Source organism: Rhinolophus hipposideros (assembly GCF_964194185.1).
Source record: "Rhinolophus hipposideros genome assembly, chromosome: 21".
Taxonomy (NCBI): Eukaryota; Metazoa; Chordata; class Mammalia; order Chiroptera; family Rhinolophidae; genus Rhinolophus; species Rhinolophus hipposideros.
In genome coordinates this window covers 19,903,827-19,926,753 of record NC_138067.1, presented here as the reverse complement: position 1 = coordinate 19,926,753, position 22,927 = coordinate 19,903,827, and the positions used below count along the sequence as shown (strand labels likewise).

General features: G+C 42.5%; 1 protein-coding gene across 1 annotated transcript in view; it reads right to left on the bottom strand.

Annotated features, from left to right (window-relative positions):
- ZFHX3 (zinc finger homeobox 3) overlaps window positions 1-12,040 on the bottom strand; it is a 270,690-nt gene extending 258,650 nt beyond the window's left edge. Inside the window, exon 1 of the mRNA XM_081032306.1 lies at window positions 11,924-12,040. The gene's annotated coding sequence lies outside the window, so the exon portion shown is untranslated. The remainder of the gene's footprint in view (window positions 1-11,923) is intronic.
- Between the last annotated feature and the right edge of the window lie 10,887 nt (window positions 12,041-22,927).

The following is a 22,927-nucleotide window of genomic DNA, read 5'->3' as shown; positions in this document are numbered from 1 at the left end:
GCCAGTGAGTCTTCACTGTTTTAAAAATTCACTTCCTCTTTCTCTATAGATTTGAGATTTCTAAATTAAAAAAAAAAAAAAAAAAGAAGTCTGGGAGGCCTAGAAAACCTTCCAGGCCAAGGGTGGGGGGAGGGCAGAGAGCAAGACTGCTCAGTCCAGCCACTCAATTTCCTGCTCCAGTGGGCTTGGGGATTTAGGTGTTGGGGGTTTGGTCAAACATGCCTTTTTTATTTATTTATTTTCCGTCTCTCCTCTTCCAGTTTTCCTCCCACGTTTCCATCACTGCTGCAGGCGGGGTTGCCCTCCCTTCCCCAGAGGATCTCAGATCCCAGCAGCTCTTGGCCTTGCCTGGAGGGAGCACATGCAGTTGGCTCCTCAGCTTTGCTCTGCTGCTGGGGCTGCTGCTCCTCATTCTGTCAGAGGCCGAGGAGGAGGCTTCTTAGCATCCTTCCAGCCCCAGAACCAGGGAGTTGGGAAGACCCCCGAGACAGAGAGGGGCAGTGGTTAGCGCAGGTGCCTCCTGCCTGATTTACACGTGGTACTATGTGACGGGGCTTTGGGCTTCTGCTGCTCCCGGAAAGCTTTTTTGGTGCACGGGGGCACACAGCCAAAGAGCCAAAGTTTAGAGGAAACGTTGAATAAAGACATGGAGCCTCAAACTGTTTATTTTATTCATATAGAAAGGTGGAGATACGATGTCCCCGTATACTGCCTCAAAAGTGGACCAGAAGGTAGTGAGGCCAGGGGGTGAAACAACGGGGGAAATCAAACGGAATGGCTCGCTTGGGCCAAAGGGTAGAAAGTGGACTCTCGCCCCTCGCCCTTTTTCTCCCACCTCCTACTCCAGGCTGTCATATCCTAGGCTCGCACACCTTGTAGTTTGGGGTGGAGCCCTGAGGTGGAAGGACATATGGGAAGGCCATGCAAGAATAAGGCCATTAAGTAATCATCACTCAGGTGTGAATTCATAATCCCCCAAATGGATATAGGTGGGACTCTATTGGGAGGCCATAGTGCTTGAATGGGCACATTTACCACTGAGTTATCTAGAAAATCAGAAACACAGCATCCTGTTGGAAGACGTTAGAAAAATCTAGAGATTTAGAGACCTTCAATGTTAAAATAGTACCGGTCTTCAATGTTCACATTCATTCCTATTTCTTGAAAAATATTTCCAGCACTATGTCCGTTAAAACGGCCCTGGCAGCCAGTAAAGAGAGAATTCAGATACAAGGTTCATTTCTGGAGCCCTTTTCAGTATACAAAGCTGTCAAGGGTGGCTGGCTGAGGAGGTCCAGTTATGGATATGTCTCTTCAGGCACGTCAGGAACTTAATCCTCTTCAGACATGCTGAATCCAGAACTTTCTACAAGCTTTTTGTACCAGTTCTAATTTTAAACTTCCAGTGTTATAGGCGGCCAAAGACTCACTGTTTTGAGTTGTCAATTAAGTAGATAACTCTGCTGGTCACTACAGGATTTTTGCGATTTTAAAACCCAAGTGGTGTTGAGAGTTTCTGTGTCATTCTTATCTCCATGAATATTTACGGGGGACCCCCTGGCTGAATTAAAGTACAAGATACTAAGAATGGAGCACAGGTTCCAAACTCTCTGCTGTGGGCTAGAGATGGTGCTGTCCTGGATTCTACCCTATCCAATTATTATCCATGTTTGTCAAACTAAAGCCCAAAGTGGTGGAGAGAGGTGATAGAAGATCGTGGGAGTTATGCAAAGAAGGGTTCTAGGTTTTCATTTTAATATGGTGCCTTTCAAATTTGGAGGGATCTGGGAGAGGGTGTGTCGGAAGTTCTCTTCCCATGCTCGAGTCTAGCTCCGGCTCACCTCACGTGGACCTGGTCCCAGGCCCAGTGTTGGAGTTGACCTCACCCTGCTTCTCATATTCCGCTCTCCAGGCAGATTTCCTGGATTAGTTTATAACTAGCCAGGCGCCAAAATAACATCAATAAGATCCATTTGTTTCACTACTCAATACCTGTGATGATGTGCAGATACATATGCATTTATGAATAGATTTGTATTCATGTTACCAGTTACCCTGCCTGCTTCCCCAAGGGTAGGCACCATATGGACTACACACTACCCACATCTCCATAAATGCCCACAGTGCTAATTGGTACTCAGTGATGTGCTTATGGTGAAGAGGAGGATAATGAGAATGATGATGATGATGATGACAGCATGGACTGCCAGTAATGATTCCAGGATGAAAAGAGTTCTGGGTATAGACATGTGCTAGACGGAGATTGACTGACCGACCGAATGAATGAGTGAAGTTTTGGTCTTCCACTGAGTGTTTTTCTGAGATCTGGTCCTTTATTTTAAAAACATTCCTTTTTGAAAGAAACAGTCTCCACAAGCGTGTGGGCTGGGCTTACATGGCATAATGATAATAGAAGATGAATTTGACAATCGCTTGTATCAGTTACCTAATGCTCCCCTCTGTCAAAACTGGCCACAGAACAGAAAGTCCTTTGCTGGTACCTACAACATAGAACCTGTCTCCTAATCTGCTCAGGGCAGGACATCGGAGAGGTGGTGCTGGTAGCTCAGGACGGACATGCTTTACAGTCAGGGCATGAAGCAGGACTGCAAGCTAGAGATGGAAGCACCTCCCACTGATATATAACATGTATAATATATAAATCAATAAACAGATTAAGAACATATAGAAAAGTAAATAAATATAGGAAAGAATTCCTTAACTACTTGGAAGAATCAAGATCTTTTCTTAAAACTTAGAGAGTGGAAAGATCACCAAAAACTTGGGTTCTGGTCCCAGCTCTACCACTAACAGCCAAATGACCTCCAGCAAGTCACTTAATGCTTGCAGTGTATTTTCTCCTTGTACACACCCCACAAGATTGTTTGAGGATCAAATGAGATCGTAGATGTAAAGTGTTTAGCACAATGCCTGGCAGGTCATGGCTGGTGTTCGATACATGGTAGCAACGATTAATATTATCCTGATACTAGTTACCTGTCTGCACTTCCAGGCTGGAATGTGAAGATCAAATAATTGTGGAGGTACTACATGGGCCAGAGAGCCTTAAAGAATTCTACAATATTGTTTTTGTAGGTATTATTGGGCTCTGGGTTAAATATATTAATATTGGAAAATAAGGGCAATGAGATAAAGAAATATTATCAAGGACAAACATTCTCCATATACATGTGTCTAATTCCAGCCATAAAGTTACTATAATATGAAGAATGCAAGTACCCTCCAGACTTCCTGGGGGGAGGGAACGGTTTGTGAAGATTAATAGTTAAAAATGACACAACAATTTATTAGGGTGCTTGGGCTCCCCATAGCAGAGGGGATATGTAAAGCCAAGCAATAATCATCAATGTACTGTCCTCACCATTTGTAGCAATAGACTGTCTTACGCTAGGATAGAATTTCCAGAAGTTATCTTTCCCTTTTGGAATTTACAGAGTATGACAGATTTATTTCTGCACATCTCACCTGCTTTCAGAGTTATTGTTTCCTCTCATTCCCTTGCCCCCCTTTGGTGATAGAGAAGCCTGAGAACTGATTTTGTCAGGAAGTTCTTGGGGAATTTTCAGAAGGATGTACAATCAGGGTATATGAATGACTGTGAGCAGCCAGCATTTATTTTATTTTATAAAAATATATATTCATAACTGATCTTCTGAGCATATCTGAATAATCAAAACCACGAATGGCAAACAGGTGAAATAAATTTTTCAGGACTCGAGGATCCTTTTGGAGTAAGTTACCATCATTTCTTCCTCTTAAAGCAGATCAGGTAACTTTTCCCCTGTTGCTGGGCCTCTCAAAAAGGCTCTGCTATTAAATCCAGACCCCAGAATAGGTGCTCCATTGCTCCCTGGACGTCTAACGTCAATCCCGAAGTTTTCTGAATTTATCGACCACGATGTTAGACAGAGCATGTTCAAGCATCTTGCAAATGAAATATAGATTATATTTATCATTTCTCCTAAATCTACTAAAATCTTGTTACTCTTTCATGGTAGGAAATGAATCAGTTTGACAGGACTTGTTCTGTCAAGTGATATAAGTTCCAAACACTGTATTCACTACAGATTATTCTAGAAATGATTTGGTGATTTTTTTTTTCCCAAGTAAAGTTCCAGATTAGGACATTACAAACTTCCCTTTCACTTTTTAAAAGTAGAGGCATTAATCCTGGTTCTTTTCAGTCTTTCCAAATTCTTAAAAATAAAGTTACTCTCCCACAATTTTAGCCAATAATAGAACTCCTTTATAAAACAAACAAACAAACAAACACAAAAAACCTTTCACCTTGCAAGAAATCTGCTTCAAAAAATAATGTGTTTCTACCAGTGTTTACGAGATATTTAAAAGTTGATCATGCAAAAACAACGAGGAAGCAAATGGTCAAGGCTTAAGACCTCTACTTGGACAGGCTTGTCCCAGGGATTCAGCTATTATCTGAAGAGATTTCTGGATCAAATGGGCTCAAGGCCAAAGACAGGTATGGTGAAGTTTTCAAATTGTGTCAACCATGTAAGTTTCATGCAAACCAAAGTCATTGTTTTCCATAAATGTATTGAAAAATCTACTCGGAAGTCAATGAGAAAAATGGGAGAAAATGTATGAAAAGCTTCATAGCTTATATCTTTTAACATAAATTACAGTGGCCATAGGGTCTGCCTACTTGCTAGAATCTCAAGGCTTAATAAAAACCTAGAGTTTCCAGAAACATACTGCACAGATAATAAAAACCTAGAGTTTCCAGAAACATACTGCACAGTCAGAACAGCCCCAACTCTATAATGACAAAGATGTGTGCACGAAGGTGATATCTTTGAAATGAAACTCAGGTATCTCGGGTACTTCTGGATATCTCTAGGGCCTGGGGTTTCTAAGTTTAAGGTAGATAGATGCTTGTTTAAAGGCTCTGAAGGCAGAAAACCCGCTTTGCCCTTGACAGGTCAAAGCTTGAAATCTACCAATCTTTGTGAGTCTGAAATGTAAGCTCCTGTATCCTTTCTTTGGTTCACCATGCTGATTCCCAGCCGAGGTGACTCCCAGCTACCTGCTATGTTCACGCTGGTCTCTGGATTGCTCAACACTGCTGGGAACATGAACAACTTGAGTTGACTGTACCCTATACAAAGTACTACAGTGCAATAGACAGTCATGGATGGCTGTTGACTCCTCAGCAAATTCCCCAAACCTGCTACTCCACACCTTTCCTACACTCCTCAAACTCCCACCAACCCCATTTAACCGGCAAAAAATTTAACCGTTTGTTTCTTGAAACTGTGATTGGAATGAACTTCCATCAACTTGTCTATCGCATTATCTTAAGGTACCTTGCATGGCACCCTGTTTTCCACCATAAAATGATTTGTACCTTTAACCATTAACCTCCTTGCTCCTAGTCTGCCTTGCTTCCACCGCAAACATTTCCTGAGCTCTAGAGCCCAGCACTTCCAGGTCCCTCCAATCCCTTACTCCTTCATTTATTTCTCTCTTCCTGCTCCTGTACCCATGGTGCACCTGCCCCATCACTCTCATATCTTTCTTTAATTGATCCATTTCTATTCGGAAACCTACACATACTCTGTGTTGTCCTATTAAAAACAAATTTTCCCTGGGTCCAATCATCTATTCAACATGCCACCCTTCCATTCACTACCCAACTTCCTAAAAAAAAAAAAAAATCATTTTAACAGGTTCTCCAGTCCATGACTGAATACCTCCAAGGCTTCTGACTATCGGAGAAGGATGGTCATTATTTTGAGCCAAAATTGATTCCTTGGCAGCTCCTGCCCACTGGTTCTATTGTCATCTTGTGAGGTCCCACAAAACAAGTTTAATTCCCTAATGCCAACAACCTTCCTCCTGTCCTGTCTTCTTCTCTCTGATCTTTCTGAGCTAGGCACTACCAGTTCGTTCACTGCTCTTTACACGACCTAGTTCTGAGTCCCTTTGCCTCCCTGTTTACAGTTTGTCTCTTAAAGGGTTGTGGCTGAAGATTAAATGTAAATTATTTATATCTGCTCTGCCTAGTACAATAGAGCAGGGTTCTTACCTCTTTTGTCCTCCTCATTACACTTTGATCAGTACAACTATTGAATCTCCTGCTATTAACTTAAACCTCTAAGACAGTGGTTTGCAAAGTATGGCCCACGGAGCTTCTATGTCAGAATGACCCCTGAAGCTTTAATAAATGTAGATTCTTGGGTCCACCTGAAACTTGTTGAATTTTACAACCTGGGGGGTGGCACCTGGGAACCTACATTTTAAACAAGTATGCTGGATGATTCTTAATACACACAAAACCTGGAAAAGAAATCCTTTCTCAACATCTGTTGCCAAGCCTGGCCCCCTCCCCCTGTGTTTGTGCAGATGGGCTTTTGGACCCAAGACAAGACCTTCCATTTTCTTGCGTTATACTTCATTTTGTTTGACTTGGTGCATTGCCTCAGCCCATCAAAATCTGTTGCGATCTTTACTCTGCAACACATGACTTCATGACAATCACACATGGATTGAGACTAAAAATCTTAATGTCACAGCACCAGGAATCTCCTTTCACACTGATACCAACTACAATCAACCAATTACTAACAAACTCATACCTCATCTTTTTTCCCCCATGAGATAAATACACAGATTGTAATTTGTCATGTTGCCAAATGCCTTGGTAAAACCTGGTTGTTCTTGGTCTTCCATATTTCCCTGACTCACTGGTTTGTACCAATCCTGTCAGAAAGGGAAATGAAGCATTCTCACGGGCCATTTACACATGCATTCTAGAATCTGTAACCAGGCAAAGAGCTGGAATGTGAAGAACCCCCCTTCTTTTCCGTAACCTTGTTCTGAACACCTACAGCACTTAGGTTGTAGGACCCCTGACTTGTATTATAAATGCTCCCATCCACATTTTTGCTGTACTACTAACAAAGAGCTTTGGAACTCTGAAGTTGTGTCTTATCTGTCTCTAAATATCTCATGGTAACTAGCACAATTTCCAAATCAGTGACTTCGCTTTGAATGAATGCATTTTACATTTTATTCCCACTAATTTACCTTCATTGTTTTGGTACAAGATGAAAGCAGATTCTGCAGTGAATATTGGGAGACTATGCTTTGTAGGCATGAAGGAAGTAGTGGGCCTGGACAGATCTCCACAGGCCCAACTGTTTCTCTTAGTCAACGCTCATTTAAATGAGCTTGTTAGAATAAAGGCATTCTTAGAAATGAAGTGTGATAAAAACATTGAGAAATGATGACACAGTTTCTGAACCATCACAACTTTACTAGAATCTGTGGCAATGGCCAAATGAGACAGAAGAAAGAGCATTTCTGAAAAAGCTTGTCTTACTGGACCCACCTAAGTCAGCAAAAGATGCAAACAAAGTTTATTATAGGCTTAAATTAATTAGACCCCTTGAGATAGCATAGACAAAGTATATCACTAGAGCATGAGAAGGCTGGACAAGGAAATCTAGCTTCCCTCTACATCATATCTCTGGTTCCTTAGGGTAAGTGACTTTCTTCATGGTCACATCTTGGCTTTCCTGTTTCTTATAGGCTAGAGAAGATTCAACAAAAATACCCAAATATTCCCCTACTGGAAAAGCCACATAGCTCCAGTTCTACGTATCTATTCTGCATTAGGTCTAGGGCAATGGTTCACAACTGGGCGGTGCCTTTGCCTCTGCCCCACCCAGGAACATTTGGCAATGTTGGGGCACATTTTTTGGTTGTCACAGAGGTGGCATCTATCGGGTAGAAGCCAGGGATGCTTCTAAGTATCCCCCTCCACCAACAAAGAATTATCTGGCTCAAAATGCCAATAGCAATTATCTCCATAAAAAATTTCAATTAAAAAGGTATCAAGAGTATCACTATTGGGAATCCTTGGTCTAGGGCTATGATTCTAGCCCCCACCCTGGAAAGATTGGTTCATCTCAAAAGGTCCTGTTGTGGGTTTGTGAAGTAACTCACAGGTGACAGACACTGTAAGAGACTCTGTAGTTCTTTGGTGAGGCGAGGGTACCAAGGCTGGAAGCTCTAACCAGTGGACTGGTTTGGATGGTAGCTTGAATGGAAGTAGAGAGGTTCTGGGACACTACCGATAGCTATAGGTTTGACCTCAGAACAGCTCGCTGGATAGGCCGTGGTGCCCTCCACTCTCAAGGCAGCCGACTACTTCTCTACAGATGGAGGAACCCAGGCTCGGTAGAATCATGCAAGAAGCATCATTGAGCCATATTCATGGTCATAAAAGGTCCTGAACAACAGGTTATGAAGATGCAAATGAAGGCTACAAGGATTCAGAAATGTGAGGTGGACATGAAGCAAACGTACCAACTGGAAAGGGTGCTGTTTTTGTGCTTGTTGCAGGTAAGTCTGGGTCCTCTATGAATGAAAGGGGAACGCACTTTACCTGAAGATACATTTTCCTCAACTTGCTATTATTTTTGATATGGCCAAGATTTTAAACATCACCAGTTTTATATATCATAGGGAAGCTGGAAATTTTAATGAAGCCTCCAGATGCCCCTTGAGAGACAGTTACAGCTCTAATTAAAAATGGAGGATGACAGACAAGAATCCCATAGGACTCTCTAAGCAAGTGACATTCATATATCTTCTTTCATGGACAAGATTACTTTGTTCATGTCAGTCTGGGCTCTTTCCAGTAGTAAAAATTAGTGTTGCCAAATTCTAATACATTATGATATTTAATGTGGTTCAAAGATCAGGAACTATTTAAAATTGTAAGGGACAAAAATGTTTATCAACCAAGCCAGACTTTCATTTCTTTTATTTCATAAACCTGTACTTACCATCTCCGTGATCACACATAGCCTAGAATACAAGGGGAAGCACCTAAGTGAAGTCTGTCTCAGTGTCAAATCTAGGCATGGAGAAGAGTAAGGGAGGAATGAGGGACCGACAAAGATGAGGGCTCCACACTCAAACAGGGGGTACGGGTCCTGGGAAGTATGGCAATTCAGGGTAGGTAGTGGGAACAGGTAATGAAATCCAGGTAATGAAATGCGGTTTAAAATATTATCAAGTAGGTCTTAAAGGTCAAGATAGTCAAATGTCTAAGCTCAGGAGGTCAGCGTTGTTGACACATTAGTTTCAGAAGACAGAACCACTAATAGGAGCTTGTCTTATCACAAGAAGGCTGGGCTTCTAACTTCTGTCGTCTCATCTCTATAGTGCTGGCCAGTCATTGGAGAGTCTTGGTCCTACATAGGTCCTGAAAAGAGGTCATACCACTTAATCTCCATAGTGGAGGTGCAGGAGGTGGGGTATAGCCAGAGAGAGCCAGAAGCAGGCCCAGAGAGACTGGCTCCCAAGAAACTGATCATTTAATAATGATCATCAAATATTTTATTAATGACTGGCAAGATTTGGAGATTCCCTTCACCAATGTCCAAACCTGGGGAATTGTCTGTAGGATTTAAGGATGAAGAAAAATTCCTGAACCCAAGCTATGGTTGCTTTGAGGTTAGGGGCACCCAACCTCATCTCCAGCCTCGATTCCTCCCCAAATCCTACATGCGATCCATGATTCCCAAGTAGACTATGTTTCCTCTGCTGGGAATATCATCCCCCTCTCCATCAACAGCTACCTGCAATGTTTCCTCAAGCTCCCCACTCCCTACTCTCTGCTCTCCAAGTTCAGTGCCCATAACTCTTTTTAAACTATATTAGTCATTATTTTTCTATTTACTATCTCTCTCATGAGGGAGAAAATACTTTGAGCTCAGGAACCATTTGTTTAAGTATCTGAGTTCTGTGTGCCTCACAGAGTGCCTGCCCCATAAGATATGTTTAATAAAAGTTTGTAGAGAAACAGAAGGAAAAAAGGTAAATAGGGAGGTTAAAGGAGCAGTAAAGACCATTAGCCAGGCAGACAGCAGTGTCAGGCCCTTCTGCAAAGGGTTTGAGTGGCCAGCCTGGGAGAGACCACCTCAGGGAGATCTACAAAGCTGTTGGCAATTGGCTGCAGGGTTGTGAGTCTCACGGTGCTTATTGGCAGAACCCCAGGGGATCCCTCTTTCTTGGTCTAGTTAGTGACTTACCTTCCTGGAAGTCCAGCTCACAGTTCTATGCTGGTGACATTTCTACAGAGGCAGCCAGTGCCAGCCCGGGGCTGGCTATGCCAGAGGTCACCTAGCCTCCCAGAGGCCACACCTTCCTAAGTGCCGTCACTATCCTACCAGTTTCCTCAGAGACCTCTAAAATGTGACAACATCATCATATTTCATCATTATGAACGATGATCGAAAAGAGTCCACCTTAGTTTCGATGAATTGCTTTTATCTAGTGGCCATCCTCATCAGACGAAAGAGTTTGTTTGCAGAGCTGGGCCCTCAGACATTCCCAATATACAGCTTTCGAAAGGGCTTCTTAATTCTCAAAATCTGATCCACTGCTGACAAAGATGATTGTAGCTGACCATCCGCGATACAGCTATAAGGATTTTTCAAGACCCTAGAACTTGACAACACAGATGTCTTCAACTTTTCACTACTTCCCATTCACTTTCGCCAACCAATAAATTCAGTATTCAGGAGATTCCATAGAACATTCCGCATCTACCCCTGTCTGTTCTGTGAAATCATTTTGGTAGATGTAGAAGCTATTCAAAGAAAGCGCTTTTCAGCTCGCTGTTGAACATGGTAATGTAATACCTTGCAATCACAGCGTTAAAGAATGCTTGAAATGTAACTTATAGACAGTTGAGTTTGAACTGAAGGTTCTGATGCCCAGCTAGACAGGGTAAGTAACTTGCCCAAGGACACACAGTTAGTGAGTGGCTGACCGTGGCTAGAAACCAAACACGATGACCTCCAACCATCTTTCTGCTGCTCAGTACTGATGGGCTGTCTGTGTATGTGTGTGCCTATCTATCTATATCTATCTATGTACTAATACAGATGCGCACATAAAAGAATAAAGTCTTGCATCACATAGACAGAACTGTCTGCAGAAACCAACAGCCCTACTAAACAATAACCCATTGACACTTTGAGCAGCCTGCTCAGGAATAGGCGCAGAGCCTCACCAGCCCCTCGGAAAAAAGAGCATTGTTTCCATCCAAACCTTGCACTGAAAGGAAGACTGTCAGCTGGCAATGACCTCGTGAGACAACTTTGGGGAGAGCAAAGGGCCGAGAAGAGAAAGGCCTCATTCTCACTGCAAACAGGAAAAGGAAAGAGAAAAAGAAAGCTCTGTCTCCACATAAGGTTTGCTGGGCTGGCTATGAACTGTTCCAGTACGTTCCATCAAATAGCCGCCTTCATAGAATCAAGCCAAGCGCAAACGGCGGGTCTGGGACTCCCGCTCCCGGGACACGGGACACACGTGGGCTAGCTCACACAGGCTCCTGCTCTCTCACACCCTGGGAGGGCACTTATATGGGCTTCGTGAGGCTAAGTAATAAACACTTTGTCTTCACCCTGCTATTTATGGCTTGCTTGGGGCATCCTGCTCTCTCCACCGCCCTTACCTGGACAGACGGTTCCCACAGACCCCACGTTTAATAGGGACAACAGTAAATGTGAAGGGCTCGGCGTGCCCCACACGTTCCTGCAGTCACAGCCACCAGTGCTAATTGCAGAGAAAGGTCAATCTACATCCATTCCTCGACGATAAATCCGTTCTCCTTTTCCCTTGCTCATTTTCTTCCTTCCTTTCAGACATCCCTCTCAGACATCTCTCTAAGACATCTCTCTAAGATAGCCTTCTCTATTTTACCACTGCCAGGGATTCTTTCATCCTTCAGTGATGGACCAGCCATCTCGGAAAACAAGAACAACTGAATCCTCCAAACCACTACCTGTCACCTCTGGCAGAGGTTCTGGGGATCTCCGGATGACCACGCACACGCAGAGTTAAGGAGTGAATCTGGTCCTACCTGTTGCTGACTTCCAGGTTCACTCAGAAGCCTTCTGCTTTCCCCGCACGCACTATGTTTGGGTTGCCAAGTGGAGAAATGCACACTTGAAAGCAAGAAGTATGTCCAGGCCAACAGATGTCTGAAAGCTGCAGATGAAGGTGCTAACGTGTCCTCCGGATGTGAGACCAAGGTCTGTCACTCTGGTCCGTTCTGGGACCCTTCTCACTCAGCTCCTTTGGGGGCTGCAGAGCTCTCAGAACTGATGGGTCCTGCATGAAGAAACTGAGTCACGGCTGCATCCTGTCCACCACGGGGCCATCACACAGGCCTGGAGCCCTGTCACCTCTCCGCCTTGTCTTCATGTTGGGCTAACCTGTCGTATCCTAAGACAGACAGGACAGAGAAAGATGCGTTAACTCAGCTTCTCCCCACAGAACGCAGTTCGCCATTGCAGTGCTGATTAAATACAGGACATTATCTCACCATAATGCCCTCCTGGCGGCGTTCCCAGGAAAATTCTAACTAATCATAAAAATAGAAAGAAAAACGCAACCTAAATTCCATTCCTCGTCTTAAATGAGTGATGTGTTCACTTTTATTTATTTTTCTGGAAACGAGGCGGGAAAAGAAAATGAATTTTAGGACTTAGAAAAACAAGCTACTAATAGTCCTAAGTAGAGCTGGGCGGCGGTGCAGACGGTGGGATGCAATCTGCATGGCGGGGCGAGTCCTGGCCCTGCACCCCACTGTGAAATTCAAGTTTTAAACTGGAGCACCTGGTAGGGCAAAGCCAGGAAGGGGAGTGGGAAGGTGGGAGGTTAGGTGTGGACACACGCATACACGCACAGCACACGTACTCATACCCATTCCTGCTGCCATGGCAGGCAAGCGCTCCTCCCGTCCTCCTTTTCCGCAATGCCTGCATCTTTCTCTAGCACCACTTTCTGGAGACTCAGGCACGTAGATATCCCGCTGTCTGGAAGAGTGTTTCCTAGCTAAGTCCTACTCACCCTTTAGAGATCAGCTCAAATGACACTTCCTCCAGGAAGCCTTCTCCAAGAGCCACGACCCGGACTCCAGTCCAGGGACTGGTGTTCTAAACCTTTCCCCCCATAACAGTCATATGGCCGTAATTAATACACTAATTGGTTGTTTAAGGGCTGCCGCCTCCCTTAGATCTAAAAATACATTTGTCTTGGGAATTACTTTATATGTGCCTAGTACATAGCAGCTTTTCAAAAAATGGCTGTGTTGGTTGAGTGCTGACGGATTGGCCAGGCCTGAGAATGGTACCTTATGTTACTCTGGGAGGTCCCAAACGAAGAAGCAAGAAGCGGATGGGGAAACAGGTCCACAACAGTAAGTACCACGCCCCTCCCAAATACTATGTACTCCTTCTTTCTGGGATGTATTCACGGATAAACGATGGGAGAGTTCAAAATCCTGAAAACCAGCTTCTGATATGCTTCTCGTAATGTTACGCTGGATGAGAAGAAAATAAAGGACGCACCCCATGCCCCTCCTGCCTCTATCTGCCCCCGCTTCTGGCATGACAATCCCAGTGCTGCCATCCTCCATCATCGCTAGGGCTGCAGTAATGGGCACTGATACTTGATGGCAAAGTTCTAGCTGGGCTAATTAAGCATACTGAGCTAATAACCTTCCATTTTGGGACCAGTATTATTCATAATTTAATGTATTGCTGCTGAAACATTAACCTTTCGACAACTGGCATGTTGCCCACAGCAGCCCAAAAGCTGAGCATCTTTCAGTAAAATGAGTATTATTGTTAAAACAGGTATAAATCATTCATGGCTGCAGCTTTTGTGTCAGACCCTACGTGAAAATAAGCACTATGCTTGGTAATTTATTTACCTTTTGGTGATTATTTTTTATGATTTTATGATCATATTCAATGATTCATAAACATTGGCCTGGTGCCATTTTGTAATCATTTCACATGTTAAATATGGTGGGGCTGTTCTGCTTTTCATCTTTAAAAATTTCAGGATTGATACCAGGCAACTTAATCCAGACCCAAGTGCAATTTCATTTGAAAGAAAGGGGTGGGAGGGAGAGGCCCAGCCCCATTCATTTTAACAAAACCATTTTCAACAGAGCTGTTTTGGAGCTTCCACTTATTACAGCATCATGCTCACTGCAGCAAACTTTCTTTGAAGTTTAACACACAGAGGGTGCCTTGAAATCTGAATAAAAGCACAGGAAAACAGTTAACAAGCTTCTGGTTGGAAAGATGATGGGAAGGAGCCGAAGGGTGGAGAGAGGCCTGGAAACTCTGGCCTCACGCCAAGAAGGTTGGAAGCCACAAGCCTTACTCCCAGCACCTGGCTGGAGAATGTGATTATATCCCCTGGGCTTCTGGAAACTTTACGGCCCGCCTGCCTGTTCCTGCTGCCTGCGCTGCTTTGGGCTCCCATAACGGTTCTAGAAAGTAGTGTTTTCTCCTTATGACAGCGAGTAGGAGCTGGAGGCTGAGAGGTGGGCAGGTTTCTCATGGCCTGTGAGTCCGGAGACTGCCCTGCCTTCCACAGACTCTCTTACAGTTCCCTTCACGTTTTCCAAACCAGTGAAAACACAGAATTCCTAGTATGTAGTAGGTGAAGCTGATTTTCTGATGGTGAAAAGGAAGCAGGGCTGGCTGGGAGAAGGCAGGGAATGTGATGTCATGTAAAAACTCCTCCTCATGGCAGAAGTATGTTCAGGAGCAAGCTTGCTCCTGGAGCCTCTTCTCATGGCAGGTGTGTTGGCACAGAGGGCACTCAACCAAAGAAGACAGGCATCATTACCCCGAACTTGGAGATGAGGTCTCGAAACGCAGCCACAGGTATGTACTAGAAACAAACCCCCACATCTGTAGGGGAAGTGCAGGCAAGAGGAAGATAACACATGTGTTGCTTTCTGAGACAGTTTGAATTGCATAACTCTGACACGTACCCTTGCTGTCTTTCCTACCTTCAGTTTATTTAAACTGCCATTTATAGCTTTCTTTGTTTTTTGTTTATTTGTTTTGTTTTTTTTCCATTTTGGTTTTCTGGTCTTAGGATTTACCTGGATGTCTACACATATATGGGTATATATAAATTGTTATATATAAATTATTTATTGTTTTCATTATACAATTCGGTGATGTTAATCACATTTCCAACGTTGCGTAACTCTCACCCCATTTACAAAAGTTTTCATCACCCCAAACAGAAACTCTGCACCAATTAAACATTAAGTTCCCAACCCCTCCTGTTCCCAGCCCCTGGAAACCTCTAAATGTACTTTCTGTCTCTATGGATTTGACTACTCTGGATATCGTATACAACTAGAGTCATACACATTTGTCGTTTTGTGTCTAGCTTATTTCACTTAGCACAATGTTACCAAGGTTCATCCACATTATGTGTCAGAATGTCATTCCTTTTCATGGCTGAATAATATTCGACTGTATAGATAGACCACATTCTGTTTATCCATTCATCTGTTGATGTCTATTTGGGCTGTTTATACCTTCTGGCTATTGGGAATAATACTGCTATGAACAGTGTGGTGTATGAGAAGCTGAGTCCTTCATATACAGGGACTAATGTTTTTTCATAAAACGTCATTGCACGTCATATACACTATCTACATTGCCCTTGGATTTCTGCTTGCTAGCTTGGCAGAGCTGGCCTGGGCACAAGTGGCAAAGCCACCCATGCCTGGGAATTACTCTTTAGCCATACTGTGACACTGCTGCCTTAGAAGACTTCTTGTAGCCCCCTTCCGGCATCACCAAGGCTGATATAGGCTTCCATTCTCTATACGGGGCTTGATAAAACAGGGTGCTGCTCAGGTATGACAAAGAACAAATTAAGAAACAAAATACCTGGCATGAGTGAAATCCCCGTTCAATCATGTCAGCCAGAGCAGATGTTGTCATGAAATTTGATATTGTGGATTTATTTTCTAATATAAAGTCTAAAGGGGAAAAACAACATTAAGAGCTGAAATGTGAATTGGACATGTCTATAGAGTGTGAATTGGATTCAAGACAAAATATTGTGAATGGTTAATAGGGTCAGTCTAAGTATACTTGCTGAAATAATCTCTTGGATATGCAAATATTCTGAGAACTACACTGTCAAATACCTATTGTATCCTCTTATCTATGTGTTCACAGAACTGTTACATGTTATAACAAACGAAAAATGTGAATTTAAAAAATAATGTCGCCCTAAAATAATACTTTACTTTGAATAGTAATTTTTGTTATGGGGATTTTGAAAAATTTTTGTCACACACCAGACAGCCAGGTTCTTAAAAACAGCATTATTTGAAAATATTAAGAGGTGAGCTTTGTGTGTCCTATTCTGAGCAGAAACAGAAGTGGGGTGGGGCTAGAGAGGGAGCAAGAACAGGTCACATGTTCATCTTGATCTGGGTCCCTCAGTCTGCCATTGGCATCTGCCATGCCTTGGTATTATCCCAATGGGACGTCTGCTTCTGACCGTCTTGGACACGCTCTGTGGAATTCCGCTTCCTGGAAACATTGTCTTGAGGACTTGAGATGCTGCTTTCATGTTCACCATCTCATAGTAATCAGGCCCTTACACATGAGGATGGGGGCAAGGAGAATTCAGATGAAGAGTACTTGGAGAGAAGCTGTTGGTTCTACTCTTGACAATTTCTAGGACTCCACCATCAAACTGCTCCCTACAACTGTTAGCAAGTAGACCCACTGGTTGAATTTTTTATTTTATTTTATTTTATTTTATTTTATTTTATTTTATTTTATTTTATTTTATTTTATTTATCAATCAATTGCTTGCAATCACAGGAGAATTTTATTTTATTAGAACAACATAGTGATCCAGACATTTACATAGCGCACAAAGTAATAACCCCAATGAGTCTACTACCCACCCAACACTGTAGTTATTAGAACATTATTGACTATATTCCCCATGCTGCACTGCTCATCCCCATGACTAGTTTTTAATTACAGTTGACATTCAGTACTATTTTATATTAGTTTCAGGTATACAGTGTAGTGGTTAGACATTTATATAATTTATGAAGTGATTCCCCCCCCCCAGTAAGTCTACTATCCATCTGACACTATACATAGTTTTTACGATATTATTGACTATATTCCCCATACTGTATTTTACATCCTTGTGACTTTCCTGTAACTATCAATTTGTATTTCCTAATCCCTTCACCTTTCTCACTCAGGCCCCAACCCCCCTCCCATCTAGTAACCATCAGTTTGTTCTCTGAATCTATGGGTCTACTTTTTTTGTTGTTTATTTATTTTGTTCAGACTCCACATATAAGTGAGATCATATGGTATTTGTCATTCTCAGTCTGACTTATTTCACTTAGCATAATCATAATAGCCTTTGGGTTCATCCATGTTGTCACAAATTGTAAGATTTCATTCTTTTTTTTTTTTGGCACATTTTCTTTATCCAATCATCTATTGATGAACATTTCGGTTGTTTCAGTATCTTGGCTATTGTAAATAGCACTGCAGTGAACATAGGGGTGCATATATCTTTTTAAATTGTGTTTTCGATTTCTTTGGATGAATACCCAGAAATGGAATTGCTGGGTCATAAGGTAGCTCTATTTTTAATTTTTTAAGGAAACTCCATATTGTTTTCCATAATGGCTGCACCAATTTGCAATCCCACTAACAGTGCACAAAGGTTCCCTTTTCTCCACTCCGCACCAATACTTGTTGTTTGTTGATTTGCATTTCTCTGATGGTTAGTGACATTGAGCGTTTTTTCATATGTCTATTGGCCATCTGTATGTCCTCTTTGGAGAAATGTCTGTTCAGGTCTCTGCCCATTTTTTAATTGGATTGTTTGGGCTTTTTTTTGGTGTTTTTTTTTTTGGTGTTGAGCTGCATGAATTTTTTTTTTTAAATAGATTTTGGATATTAACCCCTTATCAGATGTATCATTGGCAAATATCTTCTCCCATTCAGTAGGAAGTCTTTTCATTTTGTTGATGGTTTCCTTTGCTGTGAAAAAATGTTTTAGTTTGACGTAGTCCCATTTGTATATTTATTTTTTTGTTTCCCTTGCCCAGGGGGATATATCAATAAAAATATTACTAAGGTTAATGTCTGCAAGTTTACTGCCTATGTTTTATTCTAGGAGTTTTATAGTTTCAGATCTTACATTTAAGTCTTTAATCCATTTTGAGTTTATTCTTGTGTATGGAGTAAGAAGATGGTCCAGTTTCACTTTTTTGCATGTATAATATCTTTCTAGTTTTCCAAGCACCATTTATTGGATATAATGTCTTTACTCCAATGTAAATTCTTGCTTTCTTTGTCATTATTTAAATGGCCATAAAGGCATGGATTTATTTCTGTGCTTTCTATTCTGTTCCATTGATCTATGTGTCTGTTTTTATGCCAGTACCATGCTGTTTTGATTGCTATGGACTCATAGTATATTTTTATATCAGGTAGTGTGATACTGCCAGCTGTGTTCTTCTTTCTCAAGTCTGTCATGGCTATTCGGGGTCTTTTATGGTTCCATATATATTTTAGGGTTATTTGTCCTAGTTCTGTGAAAAATGCCATTGGTATTTTGATAGGGATTGCATTAAATCTATAGATTGCTTTGGGTAATAACGATACTAATTCTTCTCATCCATCAAACTGGTTGAGTTTCATGTAGTTTCTTTTCTCTCCTTTCCCTAATTTCTGAGAGTTGGGCTAATGAGCCGAGAAAGAATGAAAAGGTGGACAGCAGATGGATGACCCTACCACGCTGTTCACATTCTAGAACAGCCCTGGCCCATGACAAGTACTCAAAAATATTTGTCAAATGAACACATAAACATCACTCACTAGATCCTTAAGAGTTGACATGATCTGACCAATGGGTGTGTCTTTTTGTCATTTTGATCATTTAGAACATCTCCTGGTTTTTTGGTCTATAGGTTAGAATTCACAAGATAAAGGAAGAATTCTGAGGGTAAAATGTCAGAAAACAGCAGCTGCCCATCATCTCCCTGTTGTTATCTTCTATCCACTCTTAGGAACTGCCATGTCCTTTCCCTTGTGCTTCAGACCCTTCTCACCTCCTGCATTCATTCCTTATCCATCAAAACCCACCTGGTCTCTGTCCCATCAGCTCAGAGCCCTGTTTGCCTTTACCCTCCTCAATCTGATGCAAATGCCCGTTCCATTTTCCTTCCTGCCCCACCCCATTTGTACCCCAATAGCTACGGCTTCTCAGTTGTGACCATGGCTGGCCTTCTCAGAATTTCTGGGGTCCTAGTTAAATATACACATTCCTGGACCCCATCCAAGACCACCGAATAAGAATTTCTAAGATGGCCTTTGGACCCCCAGAATCACTCGTAAAGTTGAGAACATTATCTTTTGATGTAATACCATTACTATATTCATAAGATATTGTTCTACTGTGTAGCTACCATGAGTGAAATTCTGTAAGGCTACTCCTTTCCTGAATGTGCATGGAAGGAGGGCGCAAAAATCAGGGGTGGTTTGAAGTTGATCCCCACCATGTGTTGACAGGAGAAAGCAGGAACCCAGAATGGGTTCCTGCATTCTGTGGAGACCTAGAATGCAGCCATCAGAGGTGGGTGTTCTGGAGCCCTTCTCAAAGCTCTCTGTTGCCCTTCCTATAAGTTTACAACTAGCTGTGGACTTTGAAAAGCAATCATTTGTGAATGGTCTTTGAATGATCCCTATTTCTCCATCTTCTCACAGGATGCTAGGTCACATTTCTGGGCATGCTCTAAGACAGGGCTTCTCAGCCTTGGCACTGCTGACCTTTTGGCCCAGATACTCCTTCGTTATGAGGGCCATCCAGTGTACTCCAGTGACATCCCTGGTCCCTACCCATTAGATGCCAGTAGTACTCCCAGACCCCGACTTGTGACAACCAAAAAAGTCTGCAGACACTCCTAAATGTCCCCCGGGCAGTAAAATTGCCCCCGTTGAGAACCTCTGCTCTAAGAAAAATCCAACTCAGTGCTACAGAGAAGTTTAGCATTTTTTCCAAATTCAATTTTGTTTTGAGATTGGCTACTTTGTGACTTTCTTCTCTTTGTTAATGACACCACTGCTGTGCAGGCCCTAAGCTTCAAACCTCAACCCAAATGCCCTCAGTCACCAGGTGCTACCCCCTCAGGATTGTTCCTTCTGTCCTTACTTCTGCACCTCTAAATTAAGAACTGGGAACCATTCAGGTGAGCTGGCCACACGATTCACGTCAAAGGCTGCGTCTTCCAGCCTCTAAATCGAAGGTACATGTCCCCCCTCTTTTCCAGCATTTACTTTCTGTCCATTTGGGGAGAATAATCTCTGGATGCTTATCTATTTCTTCCACTGAACTTGAAGGTCCCAGAAGTGAGTTTCTTTGCTTTAAATCATCTTTGCTTTCCTATAGCAAGGACTTTGCATGAGGTTGGTGCTTTGAAAAGTATTTGTTGAATCAAATTGAACAGGTGAATTTTTAAATCATATGCCCACTTCTGACATGTGGTAATATTTGTATAAATATTTTCGACCTTTCAAAGCACTTTCACAACCACAATCACAGCTAGCCTTTCTCTTCTTGGTATTTGTGTCTTTCAGTTGATCTGCATTTCTTAAGAAGAAAATAAAATAAAAAAACAAAAAAACAAACCAAAACTGGGCCTAAAGTCAGAACCTGAGCTCTATCACTTATTGGAGTCCTTGGGCAAGTTCCTAATCTCCCTAAGTCTCAGTTTCATCTTCTGCAAAAGGGGAGTGATAATAACACCCATCTCACAGGTTGCTGTGAAGAGAGAAGACATGTAAGCGCTTAACATAGCTCCTAGCACATGTTTGGTGCTCAATGCCGGCAGCCATTAGATCCTGGTGTAAAGCCTCCACTGGCTCCTACTTCTACTGGATAGGGTTTAAAATCCTGGGGCAAGAGGTCTCAGGTCTCTCGTCCCACCTGCAGGCATTGCCCCATGTACCTCACACTCATGCAGCCCATACCAGACTCTCCCTCTTCCTTCCTCAAGACCTGTGCCCTCATTCCCCTGTCTTAGAGCAGCTCCCTCCACCTGCAGCTCTCCCCTCCCCTCAGCCGCCCATTCACAATTACTTGCCGAGAATTAATTACTTCCTCATCCATGTTTCCACAGTCTTTGAAGTCCCTCTATTATAGCAGTTCTCACATTGAATTACAGTTAATTTATTTTTGTATCTGAACCCTTTTGTGAGGCCATGAAGTCCTGGGGGGGCGGGTAGGGAGGATTATGTCTCATGCCTCTTTCTGTCCCAATCACAGTACCTGGAAAATTCTTAGAATTTGATGAATGTTTTCTGGGTTTAATGAAATGAAAATACCTTTATTGTAAAAATACCTTTTATCTTTACAAAGATATTTTATATAGGATCATCTTCAGACCAAACTAGGATTGTCCTGGCAGATACTGTGAGAAAGATGTAGAAACCAAGACAAAGAATTTGGTAATTTGGTCAAAATCTCAGGCTAACTGGGGGTATGCTGAGGCTTGTTGTCAAGACTGTCTCATGGCGTAAAGTGTCTTATGGAACATGTGGTGATTCTGGCTTCAGAAGAACTGGCCAAGTCTTCTTGGGACAAAGTACATTGACAGGCCATGAAATGCACATGTTTCCCCCTGGTGCGCCAGGAGGTGTCCAGAAGGTCATCCATTGATGACCACAGTAACTGTGTAAAATGACATGTTTAGTCTCTGTAATCTCTGTAATCTGGAATTAGGTGCTACCTATAGATTCAGGTATGACCATTTGGACAAATCGCTCAGTGAAGGGAGGAGGATGTTTTCTTTTTGAGAGATGCTGGAAAGGCCCTCACCAACGAAGGCAGGCTGGCTGATAGTCCACAGGCTAACCTATATAAAAGTAATGGGCACAAGCAGGATCTCTAGAGAACAACCCCTCCTGGGCCACTGCTGACTTCCAGTATAGACCTGACTCTGAATCCTCTTCACTTGGCTGACTTGGTTCAAAATGCAAGTCAAGTGTCATTTCAGGAAGCCTTCCCTGACTACCCTTCAACCCTGCCTTCTGTCCTCCCAAGCGCCCCACAACATTTTATGTTTGCTTCCATCATCACACTGTTGAGTGATGGAATGCAAGTCTGTCCCTCACTTGACCATGAGCTACCTGAAGGTAGGGGTCTGTCGAATATTTCTGTCACTGGACCATTCTGAGAGCACATGAGATGATGCAATTGCCCTGTAGAGGGAATGGGACTACAAGATGTCAGGTCTGTATACCCAGCCACCACTCATTGTGCTTAATGATACAAACTCTTACATAAATATATCCTTGACCACTTTTTAAATAGTCAATTTCTATTTGTTAATTGGGAGAGAGAGAAAGAGAGAGAGAAATAGACACTTCCATGTCTTCCAGGTCAAATCTTTTTCTCATGGCCTTCAAGACCTTTATGACTGAGACTTCTTTGGATCCAGTCTTCCCTATGCTTCCTCATATCTCCCACTGTCCTGTATGCACACTGACCTACCATCTCTCACCTCTGTGCTTTTGCATACTCAGTCCCCTCTGCCTGGAACACCGCCCCCAGAAACAGGGGCATTCTCTCCATCATCTAAAACCCAGTGCACATGTCCCTGCACTGTGTTCCCAGACCCCTTTCCTCTAAGCCATGTTAGGGGTTTATCCTCTTAGTTTCCAGACCTTCAGCTACTGCTTGGTCTTTCTTATCGGGTCCTGATTATTTCTGTTTCTTTCAATTAGAGTGAAAGCTTTGTAAGGGCAAGGATCTTGTCTTTTTCTTTTTTTACACATCCAGTGCCAGATGCTAGATGGCTGAGTGGATGTTTATGAAATAAGAATCTATGTAATTTTACTTTTTTAAATTTATTTAATGAAGCTGAAGTGTTTGTTTGTTTGTCTTTTTTACCAGCACTGAGAAGACTAAACACACACTGGTTTTTACATGGTGTTAGTTTTTGGTTTCCAGGACTTTTGTTTTAGCAGAATGAGAACCCAGG